This window comes from Vicugna pacos, chromosome 22 (genome assembly GCF_048564905.1).
Source record: "Vicugna pacos chromosome 22, VicPac4, whole genome shotgun sequence".
Lineage (NCBI taxonomy): Eukaryota > Metazoa > Chordata > Mammalia > Artiodactyla > Camelidae > Vicugna > Vicugna pacos.
The window spans coordinates 13,088,531-13,101,647 of record NC_133008.1 but is presented as its reverse complement, the minus strand read 5'-3'; the positions used below and the strand labels follow the sequence as shown (position 1 = coordinate 13,101,647).

General features: G+C 49.5%; 1 long non-coding RNA gene across 1 annotated transcript; it reads left to right on the top strand.

The window, feature by feature from the left end:
- Positions 1-270: 270 nt before the first annotated feature.
- On the top strand, positions 271-3,681 carry LOC116285056 (uncharacterized). Its single transcript, XR_012062982.1, has 3 exons — positions 271-515; positions 3,173-3,307; positions 3,425-3,681. It is a non-coding gene; the product is annotated as an uncharacterized lncRNA (long non-coding RNA).
- Positions 3,682-13,117: the final 9,436 nt, after the last annotated feature.

The window sequence follows — 13,117 nt, the reverse complement described above, 5'->3', positions numbered from 1 at the left end:
CCGTGAAGAACAGTGAGGTAGGCAGTCTAGACAAGTTAAGAAGACGATGTGGCACCTCCCGTGAGGCAGGCCTTCGGGGGCCCTCCCAGCAGGGCCCCAGACCCATTCCCCAGGAAGGGCAGCCAAGGCCATGAAGGCAGGTGGCGCAAGGGGAAGCTGGTTGCTTGAGCCTGGAGTCTCTCCGCTTCCCCAGTCCTCGGTGATTTCCCAACACTCATGAGTTTCACATCTGCCATCTCTGGCTGGAGGGTTCCAGAAGTTCCGGGGCAGGGCTAGTTGGTGTCCAAGAAGGGCTCAGGACTCCAGGAAGATCTGATGACCCTGTGCAAGCCGGCTCACTTGGCCCAGCCACAGGCTCCACACCTATAAAGTGGGCAGTCACGAGCGCAGCCTCGGGGGATAGCACACAGCAGAGGGGACGCCACATCGAGGAAGGCTGGGGCCAACTCGCAATGATCCGCCAAAGAGCATCGGTCTTGGCTTCAGGCATGAAGCAGAGCAGGAGTGGGGAGCAGGTAAGGCATGGTGATAGAAAGTCGCGGCTGGAGGAGGAAGATGGGTGCCCTCCCATCTCTCTGTCTCTCCCCCAGCCAGGTGGGGAAGCCCAGAGCTCATGAAGGAGCAAACTGAAAGGTTCATAGAGGCCTTCTTAGGCTTTGCAATCAGTATCTCCAAGTTAGAAAGAGGACAGTCTGTGCACAATAAGAACAATGTCGTGTGAGTACACGGGATGGGGGCTCATGGGGTCGGAATCTCAAATGTGCATCCAACAGAGCTGTGGATGAGAAAGCAAATCTTGCAAGGAGTGACGTGTCAGATTTTTAGGTCCTAGAGACAAAGAATGGATGCGGGAACAGCACACTGCAACCCAGAGCAGAGGGTCACCTAATATTCGTGCCCCCCCGCCCAACCGCATACTGTCCATACCTAAAGCTCTCTCTCTTTCCTGCTAAACCACTGAAGAGTTAGATGGGGAGATAACTGCCTTTCTCCACGGCTAATTTTAGAGGTGAGAAAAATACGCAGTTCATTAGAAGAGGCTTGTGGGTTGTGGCCTCTGGGGGCCTGGGGGGCAGGGGAGGGGATGGAGGAGGGAGTTGTCACTCCGGGACCAGGAGAAAATGGAAAGTAAGGCCTTTGGAGGGAGAACATGTTGACCTTCCACACGGTACCTGTGGAACGAGAAGGTGGAAGGGAGAAAGTGCTCATTTGGATTTGGTTTGGACAGACAGTGTTGCCTCGGGGAGGGATAAAAAGGTAGTGGCGTGTGGCCCAGAGCAGGTGGCGCCTTGGGGTCCCGCGGGCGATGGAGAGATTGCCCTTCTGTGGGGTCGCTCCAGCCTCACCTCCACCAGGTTGTTATGGCTCCATGTGTCACTTGAGGCTGAGGGCAATTCTACTGGAACTTGCCTTAGGGGTTGTGCGGGTTTGTCTACAGCGGGAACGAGAGCGGCAGCTGTCACCTTCACGGGGAGGGGACGGTTTCCCCTTCTGCTCCCAGAGACTGGCACTGGAAGCACCATCTGGGTGAAATCTTTCTGGATGGCAAAGGCTCCACCCACATGGGAGGGTCCAGCCAGGAGAGCCAGGAAGGGGTCCGGACGGTCCTGCTGAGCAGGGCAGCTCCACGCACCTGGCAGCCATACACTGACACACAGAATTTGGGGACCCTGCCTTGGAATGGGTGTGCCAGCAGGGACGGGCCGGCCACACAGCCTCCCCTGATGTGCAGGGCCATCCTCGCCACTGCTGGAGGGGGCTGGAGGAGGTGGTGGAGAGTGGGGAGGGGCTCCGGCAAGCCCAGGGCAGCCCTTCTCCAGGCTGCACCCCCAACTCTGACTTGACCGCCACCCCCGTCTGGACACCGGCCCCACCTCCCCCATCCTGGGATGTGCAGGAGGAAAGCATGAAGCAGCTGCTGTGCGTGTGGCAGTGAGGAGCGATATTTTCCACTTCCTCAGAGATGACAATTTCATTCTTCTCATATATATAAATATATATATATGCATGTATTTTTTTTTCATCCTCTCTGTCTCTCTCTTCTGTTTTGGCTGAGGTGCCTCAGAAGTGTGAAGGTGGGTGGGAGGAAGTGCTTATTTGGACTTCCTGTCAAGCCTCTCTTCCTCGTCTGCCCTATTTTTCATTTGGGCAGCCTTTCCCCAGACAGGGCCGCCTGGAAGGGAAACTCCCTGGGTGCCTGCGTGGGTGGGCGGGCCGTGGGCAGGGGCAGGGAGGGGGAGGCAGTCTTCTCAGCTTGATAGAGGAGGGAAAAGCCTTGCCCCATCCGTCCTCCTCAAGCGAGCTGGAGAAGGGCAGTGGGGGAGGGGACGGGCTGGGTGCAGGAGGAGCAGAAGCAATGGTACCCCTAGCCCAGCAAAGGCCACCGACCTCGGCCCACAGGCTGCACGCTCCAAGGGCGAGCTGTGGGCCCAGGAAGTGCACCCGTGCCACTAAGGGGGAGAGACTTGCGACCAGCAAGCCCAGCAGCCCAGCGTGGATCCCGTCCGTGACAGCTCTCAGCACATTTAATCCTCACAGAAGCCCTAGGAGTAGGTAGATGGCAGTGCTCCCATTCTATAGACGCTGAGACCAGAATTCCCTTGCCCGAGTTCCTACAGCTCGTCAGCATGGAGCAGGAATATGCCGACGCAGGGCCAGGTGGATTTCCGTCTGCTCTGCCTTTATGACTTGTCCCTTTGGTCTCGGCAAATCACTTTGCCCTTGACTTTCAGTCTGGACGTTCCTGCCTCACCTGTGGCCTTGGCGTGTGCGGCCTCCACACAACTTCTGATGTTGGCTGCATTATCTGCCTTGATGATATCAGTGCCCTGACCTCCAGTTTATATCCCAGATTTTTCACCCAGACAGAGTGCATCATCCAATACACTGTCCTGGGAGAGGCGCCTTGTTTGTGCTCCTTCCTGTGCTGTCAGAGCTTCCTCCCCAGGGGCATGTTCCTGGAACAGACAATGGGCGCCTTACAAAGAGTGGGTTAGGGGCCTGAGGAAAAGAAGATGCATCTAGAACACATAATTTATCTATCTTAACCCTTCTGTGAGACCTCGAGGGTTTGGAGAAAAGAAATGTTCAAATCTTACGTGTGTAATATCATGGGATCCTTATGACTGCTTTTTGTGACAAGGAAATAGAGGCAAATATACCCATTTTACAGATTGCAGAGAAAAAACAAATGCCTGTCCAAGGCCTCGCAGATAATCAGGGGTAGAATGTGGGATTTGAAACCAAACCTGGCGGACGCTCAGACTCTTTCCACTGAGAAATATTGTTTCCAAGGACGGAAATTTCAGTAAGTGAATAATCAGTATTTTTTACCCAGAACCACATTTAATAGGCTACGAAAGAAAGGGTATTTTGTCTCCCAAAGTAATGATTCTTGGTTTGCATACATTTTTCTCTCCCGCAGGTAGGGAGGCACCTGCTTCGGGCGATGGGCCCAGCTGGGTCAGGCTGAGCAAGGCTGCCAGGTGGGAGTGGCCAAGGAGAAAAGGAAACTAAGGGGGGAATATGGCAACATGAACGTCCCTCGTTCACTCCAGCCTGGGGCCCTGAAGAAGCCTGCCTCTCTCTGTTGTGGAAACCCTTGGCTTCTCCAAATCTGGTTCTCAAAGCTGTCCTTTTCTGTATGCAAATGTGCAAAAGTACCCTGCTAATAAATTACCCTGTTGCTCAGGTAGCACGAAGTTGGATTCTGCTGCTCACAACATGCCTAAGTCCATTTAGGTTTGTATAACGAAACACCGCAGGCTGGGTGGCTTACAAACAATAGAAGTTTGCTTTTCACGGTTCTGGAGGCTGGAAGTCGAAGATCAAGATACCAGCATGACTGGGTTCTGGTGAGAGCCCTCTTCCCAGCGCACAGCCAGCACCTTCTCACAATGTCCTCACGTGGTAGAAAGGACGAGGGAGCTCCCTGGGGTCTGTTTCATCAGGGCACTAATCCCACTCACAGGGGCTCCATCCCACGACCTAAGCCCTTCCTAAAGGCCCCGCCTCCTAATACTGTCACACACACACACAGGGTTTCAACATATCAGCTTTAGGGGGACACACATTCAGCCCATAGCACAACAAAAAATCCACAGGTCTTCCAGGATACATGTTCCATTCTTCTTTAATTTACCACAAAAAAAAAAAAATGTCAAAAGGAAGGCAAGAGGTGGCCTGGAGTAAGGAAGAGACTGAGGGGTTGAGAGACTGGGAGAATCCAGGCTTGGATTCTAACCTTAGTCATGCCATCAACTGGTGTCTGAGCATCGAGTCCTTTCCGAAGTTTCCTCATCTTTAAAAGAGGCTAGTAATACTCATCACTCCTCTGGGCGATTCTGTGGCAAAGGAAGTTGCTTGTGTCTTGTGCCCGAACTGTCTGGCCTATAGTAGAGATGTCACAGGGTTAGTTCCTTTTCTCAGAAAATGTCTAGAGCTTCTTCTCAGCTCTGACGTTCTCTGATGCTCTCAGTCACTAATTTTCTGTTCATTTCCTTTCGGAGAAAGAAACAGAAAAGACACAAAATTCAGGCACACCTCAGAGTCATTGCAGGTTCAGTTTCAGACTGCCACAATAAAGTGAATACTGCCATGAAGTGAGTCACATGAAGTTTTTTGGTTTCCCAGTGCATATAAAGGTTATGTTTTCACTATACTGGAGTCTGTTAAGTGTGCGATAGCATTATGTCTTTAAAGAACAATGTATATACCTTAATTTAAAAATACTTTATTGCTAAAAAAGGTTAACCATCACCCAGGCCTTCAGCAAGTCATCGTAGTCACATCAAGATCACCATAACAAATATAATAGTAATGAAAATGTTTCAAACATTGTAAGAATTACCAAAACGTGACAACAGAGACACAAAGTGAACAAATGCTGTTGGAAAAATGATGCCGAGAGAATTGCTCGATGTGGGATTATCATGAACCTTCAATCTGTAAAAAAAAAAAAGTGCTGTATCTGCAAAGCACAATGAAAGGAGGTACGCCTATCACCAGATAGCAAGTATTTATTCTGAAATTTATTTATTCACAAGGATTTATTCACAGAACATCATCGGAGGGTGATTGAATATGTTCTCAGCCAAGATGGAAGTTTCTGAAAGTGGAAGGGGCACTATTCATAACACAGTAGGGCAGCAGGCGTACTTCAGGGCATGGGAGCAAATGGGAGCACACAGTCACGGAGCTCTCACCTGCCTACATGGATGCCTCGATCAGTCTTGTCTGGCAGAGTCTCACCTGCCCGGGGTTAAGAGTTCCCTACACCTTATTTGTTCTGGCAAATGGTGAGTCTATTCGGTTTAGCAGGAAATCAGTATCCCATTTGTCACAGGCAGAAGCCCCAGGCTAAACTCAGGTGGGAGCATGCTCGAGCCATTTGATGGGCCTCCCCAGAGCTACTGTCCTCTCCTGTTTTTACTAGAACTGGAAGGTCTACTTTATCTTTTAACCAGGGAAGTTAATCGGGCTCACAGATCTAAATGTAATGTTTGAAAAGCCAACAGCAGTGCCAGGTTCTCACAAAAAAGCGTCCCTCCCTCCTCCCCAACACCCACCACGGTTCCTTGTTATCTGTTCTAATTTCAGGCCTTCTTGCTGGCATTGTGTGCCCTCTGAGTGCCAGGGTTGCGATTTAGGAATTCTTGCCTAGGCAACTTCAAGGCCAGAATTCCTCCAGGGGCAGGATCCTCCGACAGAGGACCTTTGTTCCTGTTTTGGTGGCTTCCTGTGTGAAACTGGGGACTCAGAAGGACTCAAGTCTATTCTGGAGCCCTGGTAGAATGATCCGTCTGGTCCAGCTTTTATTCCCAATTTTAATCCCTCAGAATCTTGAAATCATAGACAATTCTCTCTAAAGGCAGAGCTTGTAAGAATCAAGTCTCAGACTCTGGAGTCAGAATAACATGTCTGAATTCCAACTTTGATACACCCCAGCTGTGTGACCTTGGGCAACTTACTTAACTTCTCTGTGCCACAGTTTCCAGAGAGGGGTGGGGAAAAGCTAAATAATAGCATCAGCCTCATTAAGCGGTCATGAGGATTCAGTGAAATAAAATTGCAAGCACAGAATGCAGCCCCTGGCATACCATAGATAGTGGTGTTTGCTGGCATCATTCACTGTTGGGAACATATCTGCCTCATTCATCCTTCCCCAGAGACCAGCAGCTGGCTCTCTATTGCTGTGGGTTCCTGGGTTGCATACAACACTGAGCTCCCCTTTCCTGTGTCACATGTGGGTGGGGATCAATTGCATACACTACTGTGTAATTTTCCTGATGTAGACAGACAGCCAAAGGGGTAGAGTTGGGATTTCCTAAGAATTAAGAAGAGATGCTGTAGGCTCAACGGGTGTTGAGGCCAGGGGCAAATGCAGGTGAGAGACGCAAGCTTAGTAAGAAAAACAATAACCCAGTGCAATGGCAAATGGCCACTTACTCTGGGCGTCAGTCAGGAAGATGATAAGGAGGGGTGGGCACTAGGGCAGACAGGGAGCAGCTCAGTCCAAGCCCATTGTTGCCGTACTGTAAGGGGAACCTGCTGGTGCAAGACTGGGGCCCAGTGTTGCCAGATCTTTGTTACAAGAAAATCACAGAAAGCTAGATTGTATGTTTTTTTTTATAAAAAGAAATGCAATCTCCTGCGGTAGGCAGAATATAATCAACCTTAAAATGGGAGGATTATCCTGAAAACTTGGTGGAGTGGGCAGTGTCATCACAAGGGTCTTTACAAGAGGAAGAGGGAGGCAGAAGAGGAAAGAGTCAATGGGAGATTCGGTTATGGGAGAAAGACACAGAGAGGTGAAACAATACTGATTTTGAAAATGGAGGCAGGAGGCGACCAGACAAGAAATGGGAGTGTCTCTAGCAATTGGGAAAGACGAGGAAAAGGATTTTCTCCTAGATTTTAAGGAAGAAACAAAGCCCCCAAGATGAGCCCAGTGAGACCTGTGTTGGATGATTTTGGTCTCCAGAACTGTAAGATCATGGATTTGTGTTGTTCTGAGTCACTAAATCTATGGTCAGCATAAATTACAGCAGTAGTAGAAAACTAATACATCAACTAACTTAAATATATATATATATACCCAACAAGTCACATCTGGAGTCTGCCCCTGGGAGCCAGTTCTGATTTGGTATCACTGAATGACACAGAATGTTTTAGTTGGAAAGACTCATTGCCCGGGGATGCCCAAGATCATACAACTGTGACTCTCATGAGGGATGCTGGTTCTTAGGGCAGGACTCATGTCACTCTCAGGGGACTGGCGGAAGACAAGCAGAGGAGAGCTGATGTCAGTGAAGCCCCTGCCGGTGTGACGTTCACATCATGTGCACCGATGCCTTACATTAACAGCACGGGGCACGTCTGGGAGGAGAGAAAGGACTTTCAATGGCGTGGGTCGCTTTGCCTACTGATCTCTTCAAAAAAAAAACTAATGAATGCCCCGGGATGGTCTCCAGAAGTCTGATGACAGGCTCTGTCTTCAAAAAATGAACCCTGTCGAAGAGAAGACTCCACTGTTGACACAAGGCATTGAGTCGCTTTCCCTGTCACTGCTGTCAACTTGGTTGCCACTTCCCAGGTTGATGTTCCTGTTTCTCAAGCCAGTTACATTTTATTCTTTTTTTTTCTTTTCTTTCTTTTTTTTAAAAAAAATAAATCACTATGTAGTTTCTGAGGCACCGCTCAGTTTTCCCAGAAAGATCTGCACTGAGTGAGCACACGAACAAGCACGTCTTCACCCAGCACCGTCCGCGGCACTGGTTTTCTAAGCCCCGGGCCCTGGATGCTTCACTCTCAAAGGAGGCCTCTCAGGGCTGTGGAATGTCTAGGGTTGTGCCTCTGGGAAATGGAACCAGACGCTGGTGATAATGGAGTAACAAAGTCCCCCAAAGGCACAGCCCTGTGGGTTTTCTGCTTGGCCCACAGTGCTCCTCCCTACTGCCCCCACCCCCGGGAAATGACTTTGAAGACCTTTACCTGGGGCATGTTCTCTTCGGTTTGCCACAGTGCCCAACCCTCCCCCTTTATCTTACACCATCACCCTTCACCCGCTTACGTTCCCTGCCGAGCCCCCCAAAGAGTTCTAGTTTGTGACAGATGAGCCTTATCCGAGTCCCATATGCAATTCAATTCACTTATTTATACATTCAAGAAATATTTACTGAGCACCTAGCCTGTACCAAAATGTTCTAAGTATTGGGAATTCACCAGAGAACAAAGTCCGTATTCTTATGGAGCCTTATAATGATAATAATAATGGTGAGATGGTGGTGGTGGTGATGGTGGTGATGATGATGATGGAGATGATGAACAAGCATTGTGTATTTATTTTGTGCCAGTCTATGTTCTAAGCCATATATACATACATATATATATTTTTTTCATCCTCACAACAGCCTTATAAGGTATTTCCCTCACCATAAGATAAAGAAACTGAAGCACAGAAAAACTCCCTCCCTATGTGGGAGACAAATATCAACATAGGAACAAATAAGAGACCCCAGGTTTCTACTGTCCAATGCAGTACCCACTAGCTACAAGTGGTTACTTACATTAAAAGTAATTAAAATAAAATGAAATAAAATAAAATAAAATTTTCCATTCCTTGGCCACAGACATTTCAAGCACTCAACAGTCACATGCGGCCAGTGGCTACCATTTTGAACACAGACTAATCTCATCATTGCAGAGCTCTTTTGGGCAGTGCTGGTCAAGAATATTATGGTCAATAACGGAAGCCCCAGGGATTGAACCTTCTCTGACACTCACTGGTTGGGAGACTTTGAGCAAACTTTCAAGGTCTCCCAACTGGTCTTAAACTCTCTGACTCTCAGATTACTGATCTATAAAATGTAGTTAATAATAATGCCATCCTCCACCATTTACAATAGCCAAGACATGAAAGCAACCTAAGTGTCCATCAGCAGGTGAATGGATAAAGAAGAGACAGTACAGAGGTACCACGGAATGTCACGCAACCATAAAAAGAATGATACAGTGCCACTTGCAGCAATGTGGGTACACCTAGATATTACCTACTAAAGAAGTAAGTCAGAGAAAGACAAATTTTATATGATACCACCTATATGTGGAATCTAAAAAAATATTACAAATGAGCTTATTTACAAAACAGAAACAGACTCACAGACAAAAAAACAAACCTATTGTTACCAAAGGGGAAGGTAGTGGGAGCAGGGCAAGATAAATTGGAAGTACAGGATTAACAGACGCACACGACCATATGTAAAATAGATAAACAACAAGAATGTATGGGTATAGCACAGGGAACTACATTCAATGTCTTGGAATAAACTGTGATGGAAAAGAATTTTAAAAAGAATATAGATATAGACATATATAAAACCACTTTGCTGTACATCTGAAACTAACACAATATTGTAAATCAACTATACTTCAGTAAACAAAAATAATGTTATCTTCAAGGAGTTTGGGGGAATATGAATTAATTCTTGGATGTTTAGAATAGTGTTCAGCACATAGTAAACATCCGATCAATTATAGTTATTATTATAAATATATTAATGATGGGAGGGAGTGATAAATATGAAGACAAATAAAGCAGGGTAAAGGGGCAGAAGGTAAGGGAGTACTTGCTTGGGTGAGTCAATCAAAGAGGCCCTCCTGAGGAGGTGGCCTCTGCATGAAGTCAGGAAGCCAGACTTGGGTAATGAGGAAGGACATCCAAGCACAGGCTGTGGGCAAAGCCCCCGAGGCTGAAGCTTGCTTGGTGTGTTCCAGAAACCACATCCCAGCAGAAAAGCTGGGAAAGAGTGAGCCAGGGAGAAAGGAGAGGGGGCAGGGCACGGGAGCTGCTGAAGGACCATGCCGAGGAGTTCGGCATTTGTTGTGAGTGTGGTAGGGGTTCCCAGTAGGTTTTGAGCAGGGAAATGATGGGGTCTGACATATTTTAAAGAGTCACCCTAGTCATATGTGGACAGAGGCCTGGAAGAGCAGGAGCAGAGGCAGGGAGGCCACTCAGGAGGCTGCCACCAGCAGCAGCCCAGCTGGTGGCATGGAAAAGAGTGGAGATGAGAAGGTTTCATGTTCAGAGCAACCTTTCACACCAGCTGTCCCCTCTGGAATCCTCTCTGCCCCAATGTCCTCTTGGCTCGCTCCCTCACCTCCTTAGGTCTTGACTCAGAAGTCACCCTTTCAGAATAGGATCCTTGTCCCCTTCCTCCACCCTTTTTTCTTCTTAGCACTTACCCCAATCTAAGACACAACGTATTTTCCTGGTTTCGTTTACTGTGAGCAGAAAACACGAGGGTGGGGATTTTTGTCAGCTTTGCTCCCCAGGACCTACAGAAGTGCCCAGTGCAAACTAAGTGCCTGAGAAGTGTTTTTGAATCGAATCAGTGAGTGAATGATAGAAGGAAAGAGTGCAGGTGATAATTGAGACAACTGAAGCCCAGAGAGGGGAGGTCACTGGCCTAAAGCCACACAGCAGTTGAGGGCAGAGCCCGTGCTGGAACCCAGGCCTCCCCAGCCTGGTCCTGTCCTCTCCCTGCTCCCCACCACCTCATGTAAGTTTTCCCTTTATTCTTGGAGCCCTCAATGAGCATTTTTCTCTCTCTGCTTAGTTGTCACCTTTCTCTTGAACCAGCTGGGTCTTGACTCCCTTCCTCCATTTTCTCCAGAATGTATTCTTCTGTTCAGCTAAACTTTGCCTTTTACTGCAAGCCTGACCCAACTGCAATATCCAGATCGTCACCCTCTGTATCAAATGAAAGAAACGAAACAGGAAGCCGTGACGCCCAACCTGGTTCCTCTACCAGGGCAGTCCACACAGTAAGATGCAAAGACATTGCCCCATGGCTGGGGATGGGTTGCTGAGCTGGTCTAAAAACCCTCCCGGCAAACAGACATGCTACTGGGCAACAGCGGAGTTCACGCGATTTGCCCTAAACCTGCCCAGAGATTGTCCCGAGAAACCTTGTTCAATCTCCCCTTGAGGGCAGAGAATGCCGACAGCTCAGCCTTCCCGTCCCTCTGTGTGATGGCACAGAGGTCCTTGGGGCTGCTCACTCTGTCCTTCCTCTCTTTCCTCTCCCTCCCGGCCCGTGCGGGAGGTAAATCTCCATCCAGCTCACTTGCTGGCCATTCGGAGCTCTTACTCCATCCCACCTCCGCTAAAACAGCAAAATTCCTCTCTTTATTCTTTATCATAATAATAAAATTTAAAGGTACCTTTTAGAAGGCTTATGCTATATTAGGTACTTTGCAGGTCCACAGTCCTTGCCTAACCCATCTTACAAATCAGGGCATGGGCTCAAAGCTCACCCCGTGGGTAAGTGGTGGAGTTGGGCTCAGTCCTGGGGCTTCTCTGTCTGATTCAAGAACTTGTTTTCTTCCCCCTAGACTCAATCACCTTTCACTCATTCAGCAACATTTTACCAAGCCATACTACAAGCCAGGTACTGTTCTAGGCACTAAGTGGCGGTGATGAAAAGACGAGGTCCAGCCCTGGAGAACAAGTGAGAGAGACGACAATGAACAAGAAGTAAACAAGGAACCAAGGAGGTCATTTTCAACAGAGATAGCAATCGTGGACCCCTAGAGACATGACAGTGTGCGGGAGCGAGCACGGTGGGCAGGGGCTTCTGGGGCGGGTGGTTGGGAAAGGTTCCTTCATACTGATGGATGCCAGACACAGCAGGAAGGAAACACATCACCAGGAGGTGACGAGTCCAACTCGGGAGGGGCCATGGCTTGAGGCAGACTGTCAGGAGGGGTAGGGGGGTGCGGGGCTGACCCTGGGGAAAATCACAGGGTGGTGCGTGTCCCTTTAACCATTGATGGTGTAGGGGCATCTTTGCTCCTCGTCGCCAGCCTTGTGTATTAAGTAGTGTGTGCCATTTCCCCGGGTAGGTTTAGCGTCAATCAGCTCTTCTTCTGTCCTGGTCCCTCTCTTCTCTCTGTGCCTGGTAGGGGTCCTTAATGGATTTTTCTCCTCCTGACACCCAAGGCTGAGGAACCTTAAAGCCACAATCCCACAGGAGAAAGCTGCAGCAGCAACAGCCACCCGGAGCTCCCCCTGGGGGCGCTTCTCCAAGCTGCACCTGCTCCCCCCCCCCCCCCCCTGCTCCCTGCGCTGCCGGCTTCCCGCCTCCCACCCACCGCTGTCCACAGCCACACGCACGCCTCTCCCTCCAGCCCCCTTCCGGGCAGAGACTTGGTCAGACCTGAAGCCTGGCTTTGAGTCTGGTCGCCCTCCCCCACTCCCCTGGACTTATGGACCCCTCCTGGCTCTTCTTAGCTCTTGTCTGATCACCTGACAAAGGGCCTAGAGCCCCACTGGACTCAGAGCCCTCAGACCCCACCCACCCGCAAAGTGACCCCAGTGCCACTTCAGATGACTGGACGTAGATGAGAATGTGTAAAGGACCCTCCCCCCAGTCCCCTTCCCTGTCAGTGCTGAGCATCACCTCCTCGGGAAAACTTCCCTGAGCCTCCAAACGTGGGTTAGTTCCCTCCTCAGTGCTTCCGGACGGTGCTGCACCTACCCCTCATGGAGCACCAACCAGGAGTGGCCGTCTGACCACTCATCGCTCCCACTAGAAGGGGTCTCCTTGGGGACAGGTCTTTCTCTAGGAGTGACAGGGATCCTGGCACAGATGGTCCAGCTGGTCCAGGTACAAGGCTGCTGCCCGGATCCTGGGAAACCAGAACACATGTTTGTTTCTACCTGTCCAGCATGTGGGAATCCTTCCAGACTTGGTGACTCTTCAGCCTCCTCCTTGGTTTCTCCTAAAAAGCACACGTAGGGGGTCTGTAGGCTCAGCCAGGGTCGGGGGTCGAGAGCACCCTCTGCTTGCCAGCAGGGAAATCAGACTTTCTACGACATAACTGAAATGGCATATGGGGAGTTCTGCATTTCCAGGAAGACTCCGGGACACCCCTATTTAGAATATAGTGAAGCCTTGGCTCTAAGGTGCTGAGCTGGTCCGAAGGCGGAGATCTGGGAGACAGCCAGAGAGGGTGAGGGTTCCGGGGGAGCGTGGCTTCACACACTTGCAACACCGAAATCCCTTTGAGTTGTCTGTTACCCTCATATTGTATATTGTTTGAACAAAGGCATGAT